The sequence below is a fragment of the Phyllobates terribilis genome, unplaced genomic scaffold (genome assembly GCF_046119375.1).
Source record: "Phyllobates terribilis strain yellow unplaced genomic scaffold, ASM4611937v1 Scaffold_98__1_contigs__length_5973952, whole genome shotgun sequence".
Classification (NCBI taxonomy): domain Eukaryota; kingdom Metazoa; phylum Chordata; class Amphibia; order Anura; family Dendrobatidae; genus Phyllobates; species Phyllobates terribilis.
In genome coordinates, this window is record NW_027362858.1 from 1,226,686 (window position 1) to 1,245,159 (window position 18,474).

General features: G+C 45.9%; 2 protein-coding genes across 3 annotated transcripts in view; both read right to left on the reverse strand.

The window, feature by feature from the left end:
- LOC141198593 (uncharacterized) overlaps positions 1-18,474 on the reverse strand; it is a 259,680-nt gene that overhangs the window by 125,321 nt on the left and 115,885 nt on the right. The gene's annotated exons all lie outside the window — the stretch shown is intronic.
- The window catches only part of LOC141198599 (uncharacterized), a 127,354-nt gene that overhangs the window by 4,870 nt on the left and 104,010 nt on the right, over positions 1-18,474 (reverse strand). The window lies entirely within an intron of this gene.

Below are 18,474 nucleotides of genomic sequence, written 5' to 3' on the forward strand. Positions count from 1 at the left end.
AACATTTAGCAACCATGTATTTGGCATTGATGTAGTGAGAAGAACCCACTTAATTTACGGTGTGTGTCTCCTGGAGCACAATCTGGGCACTATGTGTTGGGTAATAAAATGGCAGATTTGCTATTTTCACTCTCCAACATCCATGGCGTGCTAATTTCCGGAACGTGGCTGTGAAGTCAAATTCGTCACTACTCTATGGGGATTTCTACTGCTCTGGTTTTCTGCCATTTTGTTGTATTAGAACTTCAGCAATTGGTGTGTCCCATTTTCTCTGGGATCAGCTCCTGCGACGTCTGCTTCTCTCAGCAGACGGCATTGGTGATAGAGGAGAAGACAGAACCAGAAGCTCTGGGCAAGACGGGCTCCCTTCATCCCCTAAGATTAGGGTTGCTGGGACCAGTAGTACCATCCAGTCTGGCAGTATGTGCTGTCCGCTGAAGTAATCTGCTCCCTACTTCAGCCAATGGGAAAGCACCGCACCCTACTAAATCTCAAAGCATATTGGTAGAAGCTACCAGATACAGCCTTGTTCTCCTCTGGTTCAGTCCTCTGTGCTCAGCTCCCGGCTTGTGTATTTGTTCCCTGTTGTGACCTCGGCCCGTTTACTGACTACTCTTGTGTCTTCTGAGTTTGTATTTTCTCTGCCCTCCTGGTAACGACCCGTCTACTTGATTATTCTTCTTCCCATCTCACTCCACAGAACATCAGGTAGCACCATGGCCCAAGTGTAGGGGTCTCTGAGTAAGTCCAGATCCATATGGAGGGGTTAAAAAAGTTAAAGGATGATGGGCAAAACTGTGACCAAACCCAATAACATAACTACTGAAATGATGAAGCTCAACTGTATTCTTCAGAAAAAAAAAGAGTAACTAGTGGTGAAACCTTTTTGGGGTAATTAATAGTATGGGGCTCGGTGGCTCTTAGCAATGTAAACCATTGTAAGGGCCAATATTTTCTATCAGATGAGTTTTAAGAAGAAATATTAGACATTTAAAGAGAACTTTTTATAATACTGCAGAGCCGAGGTGTCTTAAATTTAAATCTTGGGCATTTGGAAGAGGAAATGGAGACCTTTTTTAAAGACTACCAGGGAGTTACAGACTCACATAAGTGAGGCCGGCCGATCCCATCACAATCAAGCTATCATACAGAATGAACCTGTTAAAAAAAGACATAAAAAAATATGATACATCCTCAACAAGAACGTATGTTTGGGGGGAGAATGCCAACACTAAACCGGAGTTGCACTCATTTATGATAAACCATTGGAGCTACTATGAGTCCTGACCAAAAGAGTAAAGAAAGTATTAGCGCCCCCATTTCAGGAGAGATTGAGCAGTAATCTGAATTCCTTAGGATTGAAAACATAATGGAATTTATGACGTTGAGTGAATCCATGAAACCAGGGCTGGAGCCAACACATCTCCTGCAGGTGTGAATAAATGTATATTACAGCCATCAGCCACGCACAGCTTAGAGATATATCATGGCACAGGTGTAATGTTTTCTGTATAGTTTATCACAATCCTGTTTAAAGTTAGTTGGTTTAAAAAGAAATTGAAAAGTCAGGATAAAGGGAAACTCTGCTGTTATTGTACAGAAATTCACACTTGGCCTCACTGCACATTTAATATTTTCAATCATAAAAGTGAAGTTTGGCCAGAAAGACTGGACCTGGTCTTGTAGGGACCATATGAGGACATTCAGCGGCACAGAAAGGAGAGATATCAGGGATCTAGGAAGCCAACAGCATCATTACCCTCCGCTTTCTATTAGAGGCCCATCAGAATATTTTTCTGCAAGTGATTTTCTCACTTGTTAGCACATTCTGCATAAGCTGTCATTTGGCTTTGTATTTTATAGATATAGACAGGTAAGGGTCAGCGTCTCCTAATTCCAGGGGGTAGGTGGATCCTCCAGGTTGTAAGTTCTGTAGAAAAGGGCTTTCATTACCCAAAGTCATTTGAACAGTTTTGGATGGAGGAGAATGTTGTGATCTGGAAGCAAAATGGTGATCACACGATTGTGATATGGCCGGACTACACAACCGATAAAGCAGCCACAGCCGGTGACAGAGAAGAATCTGTGACTTCTCTGCATTTAGTGGTTACTACTCACCTGGGTAGTCATATGTAAGAATCTCCTCTTTACACCACTCATCACCCCTCACATATGTCTCTGTAGTATTAATATGGGTCTGATCTTCACCCTGAAACAAATATTGTAAAAGTCACAGACAGATGGAGAAGTCACATGTATGATCAGCTCTAATCCTGCCATCTCCACCGTTCTCATTACACAAATATAAAACATATAATACTGGTGGATAAAACAAGACTGAGCACAAGACCTTCACAGCCGTCTACACATCATAGGGGAGATCTCATGACACCTTCTCTCCATCTACCTGATGATCCTGAGGAACATTGGGATCTTCTTGTTTACAGTCCTGTGGAAGAAGAGGACGGGGACATCTCTCTGGTGTTGTCCTCTTACTGGATAGATCTGGAGGAAACACATACAGGGACTGAATTCATTTTTTACACATAATTAGATAAGATAATTATAGGCTGTGTGTATTTAGTCCTGTCTATTACCTGGTGATGTGAAGGGCTGGGGAACCTCCATCATGACGTCTTTGTACAGATCTTTGTATCCTTCTAAATACTCCCATTCCTCCATGGAGAAATAGACAGCGACATCCTGACACCTTATAGGAACCTGACACATACAATGATACAGTCATCCCCCGATCCCTTCATAGCAGTATAATGTCCCAGCATTCCCAGCAGTGTCACCTCTCCAGTCAGCAGCTCAATCATCTTGTAGGCGAGTTCTAGGATCTTCTGGTCATTGATGTCCTCATGTATCAGAGGGTGAGATGGAGGCCCAGTGATTGGGCTCAGGGGTCTTCCCCTTCCCTCAGACACAGGGTCCTGACAGCGCTCACTAGAGGTCTTCTTCACTACTGTGTAATCCTGGTTATGGAGAGACACATTAATACATCTCACTACAGACATTTCCAGAGTCCTCACCTCTCCAGTTCTGTCCATCTGTTATTTCCATAGATAAGAATGATGTAATGTGACGTCATCAGAATCTCTCACCTCTCCAGTAAGCCGGAAGAGGATCTCTAGGGTGAGGTGTAATATCCTCTCCGCCATCTTGTCTCTGTCCATATCCATCCTTAATAGGTGATTCAGAAAAATTCTCTTAATATAGAAGATCTTCACTGAGAGGATCCGATATTGTAGAGACCTGAATGAGAAGAAGATGAGCCGATATAACATCATAAAGAATTCTGTGTATTAATACAATTACTGGAGACAATAAGGGAAATATATCAGGAGACAGAATGTGTAGATGTTGTATTCTCTAGTCTTTTATGGACTGGAACACAAGTTGAATTGATGACTTAGACATCTCCTCCATACTTCCAATCACTGGCTAAGTTGGCCACTGCTTCAGTAAGAATCACCCAGAAACCCAAGCAGCAATGGTATTTTTATTATTTTACAACATTCTGCTTTTGTCCCTGACGTACTAATAAAACCTATATATTTTAGGCCACAGACAACAAGCAGTTTCTTCCTCAGAGTCTGCAGCTAAATACGTGTCTTATAGACTCATCTTCCATAACGCTAATTCTCGTCATATACATTACACGTGACATGAGAAAAAACAACTTCATAATGACGACGACATCTTAATCTTCTAATACGGCTCTAGAAACAAATTTGGACAGAGTCCGTCACTAACTACATCATCACCGACTGTCCACATGAATGTTTCCCGTCTTTCCCAGGTTATAATCGTTTATCACGTTAGATCTCATTTATAAGAGCTTGTTTGTAAGAACACAGACAGGAGTTATTTGATGCTAATGTCTCCTTGTACAGTGTTTTTTTTCCTGGATATTATGTTTCTTTTAGCATTTTTATGTAGGCTTCCATATATTACATGAAAAACACCAAAAAAAGAAAACCAAGTGTTAAAACACAAAATAAAATTGGGGTTGGCGGGACTGTGACAACATTATACTGTATGTGGGGGGGGGGGTATTGTGGGAACATTATACTGTATGTGGGAAGATGGCGGGACTGTGACAACATTATACAGTGTGAGGAAATAGAGGTACTATGAGAGCATTATATTGAGAGGCTTAATGACCGCAGTCGCTCCTGTGACCGGGCCCAGCCACCACCAGCCCCTGCTTCAGCTGGATGTGTGTTCTCGGACTGACATTCAGCTTAGTGCCACAATACACGCTACCGACCAATCAGAGGCCAGCAGCTGACATCGGCATGTACGTCATTAGGGGCGCATGGAAGTGACATCATCTTCTCCTGTCGCTTCCAGAAAAAAAGACACCACGCGGCGAGGGAGCGGAGTGAAGGGGAGTATAATGTTTTTTTTTTAAATCAGCGAGTACATGGAGCCCTTGGCCATACTACTACATGTAAGAGTGTGGGCTGTGCATTACACTACATGTACGGACTATGGGCTGTGCATTACGCTACATGTACGGACTATGGGCTGTGCATTACGCTACATGTACGGACTATGGGCTGTGCATTACGCTACATGTACGGACTATGGGCTGTGCATTACGCTACATGTACGGACTATGGGCTGTGCATTACGCTACATGTACGGACTATGGGCTGTGCATTACGCTACATGTACGGACTATGGGCTGTGCATTACACTACATGTACGGACTATGGGCTGTGCATTACGCTACATGTACGGACTATTAGCTGTGCATTATACTACATGTACGGACTATGGGCAGTGCATTACACTACATGTACGGACTATGGGCTGTGCATTACGCTACATGTACGGACTATGAGCTGTGCATTATACTACATGTACGGACTATGGGCTGTGCATTACACTACATGTATGGACTATGGGCTGTGCATTACGCTACATGTACGGACTATGGGCTGTGCATTACGCTACATGTACGGACTATGGGCTGTGCATTACACTACATGTATGGACTATGGGCTGTGCATTATACTACATGTATGGACTATGGGCTGTGCATTATACTACATGTACGGACTATGGGCTGTGCATTATACTACATGTACGGACTATGGGCTGTGCATTACACTACATGTATGGACTATGGGCTGTGCATTATACTACATGTATGGACTATGGGCTGTGCATTACGCTACATGTACGGACTATGGGCTGTGCATTATACTACATGTACGGACTATGGGCTGTGCATTACGCTACATGGATGACTATGGGCTGTGCATTATACTACATGTATGGACTATGGGCTGTGCATTACGCTACATGTACGGACTATGGGCTGTGCATTATACTACATGTACGGACTATGGGCTGTGCATTACGCTACATGGATGACTATGGGCTGTGCATTATACTACATGTATGGACTATGGGCTGTGCATTATACTACATGTATGGACTATGGGCTGTGCATTACGCTACATGTACGGACTATGGGCTGTGCATTACACTACATGTACGGACTATGGGCTGTGCATTACGCTACATGGATGACTATGGGCTGTGCATTATACTACATGTATGGACTATGGGCTGTGCATTACGCTACATGTACGGACTATGGGCTGTGCATTATACTACATGTACGGACTATGGGCTGTGCATTACGCTACATGGATGACTATGGGCTGTGCATTATACTACATGTATGGACTATGGGCTGTGCATTATACTACATGTATGGACTATGGGCTGTGCATTACGCTACATGTACGGACTATGGGCTGTGCATTACACTACATGTACGGACTATGGGCTGTGCATTACGCTACATGGATGACTATGGGCTGTGCATTATACTACATGTACGGACTATGGGCTGTGCATTATACTACATGTATGGACTATGGGCTGTGCATTACGCTACATGTACAGACTATGGGCTGTGCATTACGCTACATGTACGGACTATGGGCTGTGCATTATACTGTATGGATGACTATGGGCTGTGCATTATACTACATGGATGACTATAGGCTGTGCATTATACTGTATGGAGGATTATGGGGAGTGCATTATACTTCTGTTATGGGGCCCCATTACTTCTATGTTTGCCCCTGGTGAGTGTAATAGTTTATTTTTTTTCTATACACTAAAGAACAGAGGCAGAACGGAGGACATATATCAGGATGGGGCCTAGGATAAGGGACATACATATACAGTGGGTACGGAAAGTATTCAGACCCCTTTAAAGTGTTCACTCTTTGTTTCATTGCAGCCATTTGGTAAATTCTAAAAAGTTCATTTTTTTCTCATTAACCCCTTTACAACCCAAGGTGGTTTGCACGTTAATGACCAGGCCAATTTTTACAATTCTGACCACTGTCACTTTATGAGGCAATTACTCTGGAACGCTTCAACGGATCCCCCTGATTCTGAGATTGTTTTTTCGTGACATATTGTACTTCACGATTGTGGTAAAATTTCTTCGATATCACTTGCGTTTATTTGTGAAAAAAATGGAAATTTGGTGAAAATTTTGAAAATTTTTCAATTTTCAAAATTTGAATTTTTATGCCCTGAAATCAGAGAGATATGTCACACAAAAGAGTTAATAAATAACATTTCCCACATGTCTACTTTACATCTGCACAATTTTGAAACCAAAATGTATTTATTTTTATTATGGAGCTATAAGGGTTAAAAGTTGACCAGCGATTTCTCATTTTTCCAACAAAATTTACAAAACCATTTTTTTAGGGACCACATCACATTTGAAGTCACTTTGAGGGGTCTTTATGCCAGAAAATACCCAAAAGTGACACCATTCTAAAAACTGCACCCCTCAAGGTGCTCAAAACCACATTCAAGAACTTTATTAACCCTTCATGTGCTTCACATGAATTTTTGGAATGTGGAAGAAAAAAATTAACATTTAACTTCTTTCACAAAAATGTTACTTTAGACCCAATTTTTTTTATTTTCGCAAGGGTAATAGGAAAAAATAGACCCCAAAATTTGTAGTGCAATTTCCCCCATATGTGGGGAAAAACCACTGTTTTGGCTCATGGCAGGAAGGGAAGGAGTGCCATTTGACTTTTTGAATGTAAAATTTGCTTGAATAATTAGCGGACGCCATGTTGCATTTGGAGAGCCGCTGATGTGCCTAAACAGTGGAAACCCCCCACAAGTGACACCATTTTGGAAACTAGACCCCTCATGGAACTTATCTAGATGTGTGGTGAGCACCCTGAACCCCCAAGTGCTTTACAGAAGTTTATAACATGGAGCCATGAAAATAAAAAAATCAAACTTTTTCCACAAAAATTATGTTTTAACCCCATTTTTTTATTTTCACAAGGTTAAGAGGAGAAAATGGACCCCAAAAACTTTTCTGCAATTTCTCCTGAGTACACCAATACCCCATATGTGGGGAAAATACAGTGTTTGGGCGCACGACAGAGTTCAGAAGGGAAGGAGCAGTGCGTGTCCTTTTGAACGCAAAATTGGCTGGAATTGAGAGCGGATGCCTAAATAGTAGGGTGCCTAAATAGTGGAAACCCCCCACAAGTGACCCCATTTTGGCAACTACACCCCTCAAGGGGTATAGTGAACATTTTGAACCCAGAGGTACGACAGAATTTGATAACATTAGGTCATCATATTGAATAAGTTGTCATTAGTCTTGAGCGCAAGGAATTGTTTTTTTTTTTTTATGCTGTTCCGCGTGTGGTAAAATTGATGAGGCAGCTTTACTCTTCGGGTCAGTACGTTTACAGCGGTACCACATTTATATCGTTTTTCTATGTTTTGGCGCTTTTACACAATAAAAACTATTTTATAGAAATAACATTTTTTTGCATCGCTTTATTCTGAGAGCTATAACTTTTTTATTTTTCAGCTGATGGAGCTGTATGGTGGCTTATTTTTTGTGGGACAAGATGACCTTTTCAGCGGTACCATTATTATTTATATTCGTCTTTTCGATCGTGTGTTATTCCAATTTTTGTTTTTGCAGCATGATGATAAAGCATTGTTTTTTGCTTAGTTTTTTATTTATTTTTTCTACCGTGTTCACTAAAGGGGTTAACTAGTGGGACAGTTTTATAGGTCAGGTCGTTCCGGACGCGGCGATACCAAATATGTGAACTTTTAGGTTTGTTTTTTTTTCATAATAATATTTATTGATAGGGACATTATATTTTTATTTTTGGTGGATTCTTTTTTGATTTTTTAAAATATTTTACAAAATTTTTTTTTTTTTTTCATTTTTTAAACACTTTTTTTTACTTTTATACTATTTCCCACTATGGGACTTTCACTTTTTTTACTCTGATCGCCTGTATAGCATAGGGATGGACATACATACTGCATAAGGGGCATAAAGGGGGCATTACACTTTGTGGAGGCATCATACATCCTGCATAAGGGGTATAATGGGGGCATTACACTGTGTGGGAGCATCATACACACTGCATAAGGGGCATAATGGGGGAATTACACTGTGTGGGGGCATCATACATCCTGCATAAGGGGCATAATGAGGGCATTACACTGTGTGGGAGCATAATACATACTGCATAAGGGGCATAATGGGGGCATTACACTGTGTGGGGGCATCATACATCCTGCATAAAGGGCATAATGGGGGCATTACACTGTGTGAGGACATCATACATCCTGCATAAGGGGCATGATGGGGGCATTACACTGTGTGGGGGTATCATACATCCTGCATAAGGGGCATAATGGGGGCATTACACTGTGTGGGGGCATCATACATCCTGCATAAGGGGCATAATGGGGGCATTACACTGTCTGGGGGCATCATACATCCTGCATAAGAGGCATAATGGGGGCATTACACTGTGTGAGGGCATCATACATCCTGTATAAGGGGCATAATGGGGGCATTACACTGTGGGGGCATCATACATCCTGCATAAGAGGCATAATGGGGGCATTACACTGTGTGAGGACATCATACATCCTGCATAAGGGGCATAATGGGGCATTACACTGTGGGGGGCATCATACATACATCCTGCATAAGGGGCATAATGGGGGCATTACACTGTGTGAGGACATCATACATCCTGCATAAGGGGCATAATGGAGACATTACACTGTGTGGGGGCATCATACATACTGCATAAGGGGCATAATGGGGGCATTACACTGTGTGGGGGGCATCATACATCCTGCATAAGGGGCATAATGGAGACATTACACTGTGTGGGGGCATCATACATCCTGCATAAGGGGCATAATGGGGGCATTACACTGTGTGGGGGCATCATACATACTGCATAAGGGGCATAATGGGGGCATTACACTGTGTGGGGGCATCATACATCCTGCTTAAGGGGCATAATGGGGGCATTACACTGTGGGGGCATCATACATCCTACATAAGGGGCATAATGGGGGCATTACACTGTGTGGGGGGCATCATACATACTGCATAAGGGGATAATGGGGGCATTATACTGTGTGGGGGGCATCATACATACTGCATAAGGGGCATAATGGGGGCATTATACTGTGTGGGGGCATCATACATACTGCATAAGGGGATAATGGGGGCATTACACTGTGTGGGGGGCATCATACATCCTGCATAAGGGGCATAATGAGGGCATTACACTGTGTGGGAGCATCATACATACTGCATAAGGGGCATAATGGAGGCATTACACTGTGTGAGGACATCATACATCCTGCATAAGGGGCATAATGGGGGCATTACACTGTGTGAGGACATCATACATCCTGCATAAGGGGCATAATGGGGGCATTACACTGTGTGGGGGCATCATACATCCTGCATAAGGGGCATAATGGGGGCATTATACTGTGTGAGGACATCATACATCCTGCATAAGGGGCATAATGGGGGCATTACACTGTGTGGGGGCATCATACATCCTGCATAAGGGGCATAATGTGGGCATTACACTGTGGGGGCATCATACATCCAGCATAAGGGGCATAATGAGGGCATTACACTGTGTGGGAGCATCATACCTACTGCATAAGGGGCATAATGAGAGCATTACACTGTGTGAGGACATCATACATCCTGCATAATGGGGGCATCATACATCCTGCATAAGGGGCATAATGGGGGCATTACACGGTGTGGGGGCATCATACATCCTGCATAAGGGGCATAACACTGTGGGAGGACATCATACATCCTGCATAAGGGCATAATGGGGGCATTACACTGTGTGGGGGCATCATACATCCTACATAAGGGGCATGATGGGAGCATTACACTGCGTGGGGGCATCATACATCCTGCATAAGGGGCATAATGGGGGCATTACACTGTGTGGGGGCATCATACATCCTGCATAGGGGGCATAATGGGGGCATTACACTGTGTGGGGGCATCATACGTACTGCATAAGGGGCATAATGGGGGCATTACACAGTGTGGGGGCATCATACATCCTGCATAAGGGGCATAATGGGGGCATTACACTGTGGGGGCATCATACATCCTGCATAAGGGGCATAATGGGGGCATTACACTGTGGGGGCATCATACATCCTACATAAGGGGCATAATGGGGGCATTACACTGTGTGGGGACATCATACATACTGCATAAGGGGCATAATGGGGGCATCATACATCCTGCATAAGGGGCATAATGGGGGCATTACACGGTGTGGGGGCATCATACATTCTGCATAAGGGGCATAACACTGTGTGAGGACATCATACATCCTGCATAAGGGGCATAATGGGGGCATTACACTGTGTGGGGGCATCATACATCCTACATAAGGGGCATGATGGGAGCATTACACTGTGTGGGGGCATCATACATCCTGCATAAGGGGCATAATGGGGGCATTACACTGTGTGGGGGCATCATACATCCTGCATAAGGGGCATAATGGGGGCATTACACTGTGTGGGGGCATCATACATCCTGCATAAGGGGCATAATGGGGGCATTACACTGTGTGGGGGCATCATACATACTGCATAAGGGGCATAATGGGGGCATTACACTGTGTGGGGGGCATCATACATCCTGCATAAGGGGCATAATACACACTGTATAAGGGGCATAATGGGGGCATTACACTGTGTGGGGGCATCATACATCCTGAATAAGGGGCATAATGGGGGCATTACACTGTGGGGGCATCATACATCCTACATAAGGGGCATAATGGGGGCATTACACTGTGGGGGCATCATACATCCTGCATAAGGGGCATAATGGGGGCATTACACTGTGTGGGAGCATCATACATACTGCATAAGGGGCATAATGAGAGCATTACACTGTGTGAGGACATCATACATCCTGCATAAGGGGCATAATGGGGGCATTACACTGTGTGGGGGCATCATACATCCTACATAAGGGGCATGATGGGGGCATTACACTGTGTGGGGGCATCATACATACTGCATAAGGGGATAATGGGGGCATTACACTGTGTGGGGGGCATCATACATCCTGCATATGGGGCATAATGGGGGCATTACACTGTGTGAGGACATCATACATCCTGCATAAGGGGCATAATGGGGGCATTACACTGTGTGGGAGCATCATACATCCTGCATAAGGGGCATAATGGGGGCATTACACTGTGTGAGGACATCATACATCCTGCATAAGGGGCATAATGGGGGCATTACACTGTGGGGGCATCATACATCCTGCATAAGGGGCATAATGGGGGCATTACACTGTGTGGGGGCATCATACATCCTGCATAAGGGGCATAATGGGGGCATTATACTGTGTGGGGGCGTCATACATACTGCATAAGGGGCATAATGGGGGCATTACACTGTGTGGGGGCATCATACATCCAGCATAAGGGGCATAATGAGGGCATTACACTGTGTGGGAGCATCATACATATTGCATAAGGGGCATAATGAGAGCATTACACTGTGTGAGGACATCATACATCCTGCATAAGGGGCATAATGGGGGCATCATACATCCTGCATAAGGGGCATAATGGGGGCATTACACGGTGTGGGGGCATCATACATCCTGCATAAGGGGCATAACACTGTGTGAGGACATCATACATCCTGCATAAGGGCATAATGGGGGCATTACACTGTGTGGGGGCATCATACATCCTACATATGGAGCATGATGGGAGCATTACACTGCGTGGGGGCATCATACATCCTGCATAAGGGGCATGATGGGAGCATTACACTGTGTGGGGGCATCATACATCCTACATAAGGGGCATAATGGGGACATTACACTGTGGGGGCATCATACATCCTACATAAGGGGCATGATGTGGGCATTACACTGTGTGGGGGGCATCATATATCCTGCATAAGGGGCATAATGGGGACATTACACTGTTTGGGGGCATCATACACACTGTATAAGGGGCATAATGGGGGCATTACACTGTGGGGGCATCATACATCCTGAATAAGGGGCATAATGGGGGCATTACACTGTGGGGGCATCATACATCCTACATAAGGGGCATAATGGGGGCATTACACTGAGGGGGCATCATACATCCTGCATAAGGGGCATAATGAGAGCATTACACTGTGTGAGGACATCATACATCCTGCATAAGGGGCATAATGGGGGCATTACACTGTGTGGGGGCATCATACATCCTGCATAAGGGGCATAATGGGGGCATTACACTGTGTGGGGGCATCATACATCCTGCATAAGGGGCATAATGGGGGTATTATACTGTGTGAGGACATCATACATCCTGCATAAGGGGCATAATGGGGGCATTACACTGTGTGGGGGAATCATACATCCTGCATAAGGGGCATAATGCGGGCATTACACTGTGGGGGCATCATACATCCAGCATAAGGGGCATAATGAGGGCATTACACTGTGTGGGAGCATCATACATACTGCATAAGGGGCATAATGAGAGCATTACACCGTGTGAGGACATCATACATCCTGCATAAGGGGCATAATGGGGGCATCATACATCCTGCATAAGGGGCATAATGGGGGCATTACACGGTGTGGGGGCATCATACATCCTGCATAAGGGGCATAACACTGTGTGAGGACATCATACATCCTGCATAAGGGCATAATGGGGGCATTACACTGTGTGGGGGCATCATACATCCTACATAAGGGGCATGATGGGAGCATTACACTGCGTGGGGGCATCATACATCCTGCATAAGGGGCATAATGGGGGCATTACACTGTGTGGGGGCATCATACATCCTGCATAGGGGGCATAAAGGGGGCATTACACTGTGTGGGGGCATCATACATACTGCATAAGGGGCATAATGGGGGCATTACACAGTGTGGTGGCATCATACATCCTGCATAAGGGGCATAATGGGGGCATCATACATCCTGCATAAGGGGCATAATGGGGGCATTACACTGTGGGGGCATCATACATCCTACATAAGGGGCATAATGGGGGCATTACACTGTGTGGGGACATCATACATACTGCATAAGGGGCATAATGGGGGCATCATACATCCTGCATAAGGGGCATAATGGGGGCATTACACGGTGTGGGGGCATCATACATCCTGCATAAGGGGCATAACACTGTGTGAGGACATCATACATCCTGCATAAGGGGCATAATGGGGGCATTACACTGTGTGGGGGCATCATACATCCTACATAAGGGGCATGATGGAAGCATTACACTGTGTGGGGGCATCATACATCCTGCATAAGGGGCATAATGGGGGCATTACACTGTGTGGGGGCATCATACATCCTGCATAAGGGGCATAATGGGGGCATTACACTGTGTGGGGGCATCATACATCCTGCATAAGGGGCATAATGGGGGCATTACACTGTGTGGGGGCATCATACATCCTGCATAAGGGGCATAATGGGGGCATTACACTGTGTGGGGGCATCATACATACTGCATAAGGGGCATAATGGGGGCATTACACTGTGTGGGGGGCATCATACATCCTGCATAAGGGGCATAATACACACTGTATAAGGTGCATAATGGGGGCATTACACTGTGTGGGGGCATCATACATCCTGAATAAGGGGCATAATGGGGGCATTACACTGTGGGGGCATCATACATCCTACATAAGGGGCATAATGGGGGCATTACACTGTGGGGGCATCATACATCCTGCATAAGGGGCATAATGGGGGCATTACACTGTGTGGGAGCATCATACATACTGCATAAGGGGCATAATGGGGGCATTACACTGTGTGGGGGCATCATACATCCTACATAAGGGGCATGATGGGGGCATTACACTGTGTGGGGGCATCATACATACTGCATAAGGGGATAATGGGGGCATTACACTGTGTGGGGGGCATCATACATCCTGCATAAGGGGCATAATGAGTGCATTACACTGTGTGGGAGCATCATACATACTGCATAAGGGGCATAATGGAGGCATTACACTGTGTGAGGACATCATACATCCTGCATAAGGGGCATAATGGGGGCATTACACTGTGTGAGGACATCATACATCCTGCATAAGGGGCATAATGGGGGCATTACACTGTGGGGGCATCATACATCCTGCATAAGGGGCATAATGGGGGCATTACACTGTGTGGGGGCATCATACATCCTGCATAAGGGGCATAATGGGGGCATTATACTGTGTGAGGACATCATACATCCTGCATAAGGGGCATAATGGGGGCATTACACTGTGTGGGGGCATCATACATCCAGCATAAGGGGCATAATGAGGGCATTACACTGTGTGGGAGCATCATACATACTGCATAAGGGGCATAATGAGAGCATTACACTGTGTGAGGACATCATACATCCTGCATAAGGGGCATAATGGGGGCATCATACATCCTGCATAAGGGGCATAATGGGGGCATTACACGGTGTGGGGGCATCATACATCCTGCATAAGGGGCATAACACTGTGTGAGGACATCATACATCCTGCATAAGGGCATAATGGGGGCATTACACTGTGTGGGGGCATCATACATCCTACATAAGGGGCATGATGGGAGCATTACACTGCGTGGGGGCATCATACATCCTGCATAAGGGGCATGATGGGAGCATTACACTGTGTGGGGGCATCATACATCCTACATAAGGGGCATAATGGGGACATTACACTGTGGGGGCATCATACATCCTACATAAGGGGCATGATGTGGGCATTACACTGTGTGGGGGGCATCATACATCCTGCATAAGGGGCATAATGGGGACATTACACTGTGTGGGGGCATCATACACACTGTATAAGGGGCATAATGGGGGCATTACACTGTGGGGGCATCATACATCCTGAATAAGGGGCATAATGGGGGCATCATACATCCTACATAAGGGGCATAATGGGGGCATTACACTGTGGGGGCATCATACATCCTGCATAAGGGGCATAATGAGAGCATTACACTGTGTGAGGACATCATACATCCTGCATAAGGGGCATAATGGGGGCATTACACTGTGTGGGGGCATCATACATCCTACATAATGGGCATGATGGGGGCATTACACTGTGTGGGGGCATCATACATTCTGCATAAGGGGATAATGGGGGCATTACACTGTGTGGCGGCATCATACATCCTACATAAGGGGCATGATGGGAGCATTACACTGCGTGGGGGCATCATACATCCTGCATAAGGGGCATAATGGGGGCATTACACTGTGTGGGGGCATCATACATCCTGTATAGGGGGCATAATGGGGGCATTACACTGTGTGGGGGCATCATACATACTGCATAAGGGGCATAATGGGGGCATTACACAGTGTGGGGGCATCATACATCCTGCATAAGGGGCATAATGGGGGCATTACACTGTGGGGGCATCATACATCCTGCATAAGGGGCATAATGGGGGCATTACACTGTGGGGGCATCATACATCCTGCATAAGGGGCATAATGGGGGCATTACACTGTGTGGGGACATCATACATACTGCATAAGGGGCATAATGGGGGCATCATACATCCTGCATAAGGGGCATAATGGGGGCATTACACGGTGTGGGGGCATCATACATCCTGCATAAGGGGCATAACACTGTGTGAGGACATCATACATCCTGCATAAGGGGCATAATGGGGGCATTACACTGTGTGGGGGCATCATACATCCTACATAAGGGGCATGATGGGAGCATTACACTGTGTGGGGGCATCATACATCCTGCATAAGGGGCATAATGGGGGCATTACACTGTGTGGGGGCATCATACATCCTGCATAAGGGGCATAATGGGGGCATTACACTGTGTGGGGGCATCATACATCCTGCATAAGGGGCATAATGGGGGCATTACACTGTGTGGGGGCATCATATATCCTGCATAAGGGGCATAATGGGGGCATTACACTGTGTGGGGGCATCATACATACTGCATAAGGGGCAAAATGGGGGCATTACACTGTGGGGGCATCATACATCCAGCATAAGGGGCATAATGGGGGCATTACACTGTGTGGGGGGCATCATACATCCTGCATAAGGGGCATAATACACACTGTATAAGGGGCATAATGGGGGCATTACACTGTGTGGGGGCATCATACATCCTGAATAAGGGGCATAATGGGGGCATTACACTGTGGGGGCATCATACATCCTACATAAGGGGCATAATGGGGGCATTACACTGTGGGGGCATCATACATCCTGCATAAGGGGCATAATGGGGGCATTACACTGTGTGGGAGCATCATACATCCTACATAAGGGGCATAATGGGGGCATCATACATCCTGCATAAGGGGCATAATGGGGGCATTACACTGTGTGGGGGCATCATACATCCTACATAAGGGGCATGATGGGAGCATTACACTGCGTGGGGGCATCATACATCCTGCATAAGGGGCATGATGGGAGCATTACACTGTGTGGGGGCATCATACATCCTACATAAGGGGCATAATGGGGACATTACACTGTGGGGGCATCATACATCCTACATAAGGGGCATGATGTGGGCATTACACTGTGTGGGGGGCATCATACATCCTGCATAAGGGGCATAATGGGGACATTACACTGTGTGGGGGAATCATACACACTGTGTAAGGGGCATAATGGGGGCATTACACTGTGGGGGCATCATACATCCTGAATAAGGGGCATAATGGGGGCATTACACTGTGGGGGCATCATACATCCTACATAAGGGGCATAATGGGGGCATTACACTGTGGGGGCATCATACATCCTGCATAAGGGGCATAATGAGAGCATTACACTGTGTGAGGACATCATACATCCTGCATAAGGGGCATAATGGGGGCATTACACTGTGTGGGGGCATCATACATCCTACATAAGGGGCATGATGGGGGCATTACACTGTGTGGGGGCATCATACATTCTGCATAAGGGGATAATGGGGGCATTACACTGTGTGGGGGGCATCATACATCCTGCATAAGGGGCATAATGAGGGCATTACACTGTGTGGGAGCATCATACATACTGCATAAGGGGCATAATGGGGGCATTACACTGTGTGGGGGCATCATACATCCTGCATAAGGGGCATAATGGGGGCATTACACTGTGTGGGGGCATCATACATCCTGCATAAGGGGCATAATGGGGGCATTACACTGTGTGGGGGCATCATACATCCTGCATAAGGGGCATAATGGGGGCATTACACTGTGTGGGGGCATCATACATACTGCATAAGGGGCATAATTGGGGCATTACACTGTGGGGGCATCATACATCCAGCATAAGGGGCATAATGGGGGCATTACACTGTGTGGGGGGCATCATACATCCTGCATAAGGGGCATAATACACACTGTATAAGGGGCATAATGGGGGCATTACACTGTGTGGGGGCATCATACATCCTGAATAAGGGGCATAATGGGGGCATTACACTGTGGGGGCATCATACATCCTACATAAGGGGCATAATGGGGGCATTACACTGTGGGGGCATCATACATCCTGCATAAGGGGCATAATGGGGGCATTACACTGTGTGGGAGCATCATACATCCTACATAAGGGGCATAATGGGGGCATCATACATCCTGCATAAGGGGCATAATGGGGGCATTACACTGTGTGGGGGCATCATACATCCTACATAAGGGGCATGATGGGAGCATTACACTGCGTGGGGGCATCATACATCCTGCATAAGGGGCATGATGGGAGCATTACACTGTGTGGGGGCATCATACATCCTACATAAGGGGCATAATGGGGACATTACACTGTGGGGGCATCATACATCCTACATAAGGGGCATGATGTGGGCATTACACTGTGTGGGGGGAATCATACATCCTGCATAAGGGGCATAATGGGGACATTACACTGTGTGGGGGAATCATACACACTGTGTAAGGGGCATAATGGGGGCATTACACTGTGGGGGCATCATACATCCTGAATAAGGGGCATAATGGGGGCATTACACTGTGGGGGCATCATACATCCTACATAAGGGGCATAA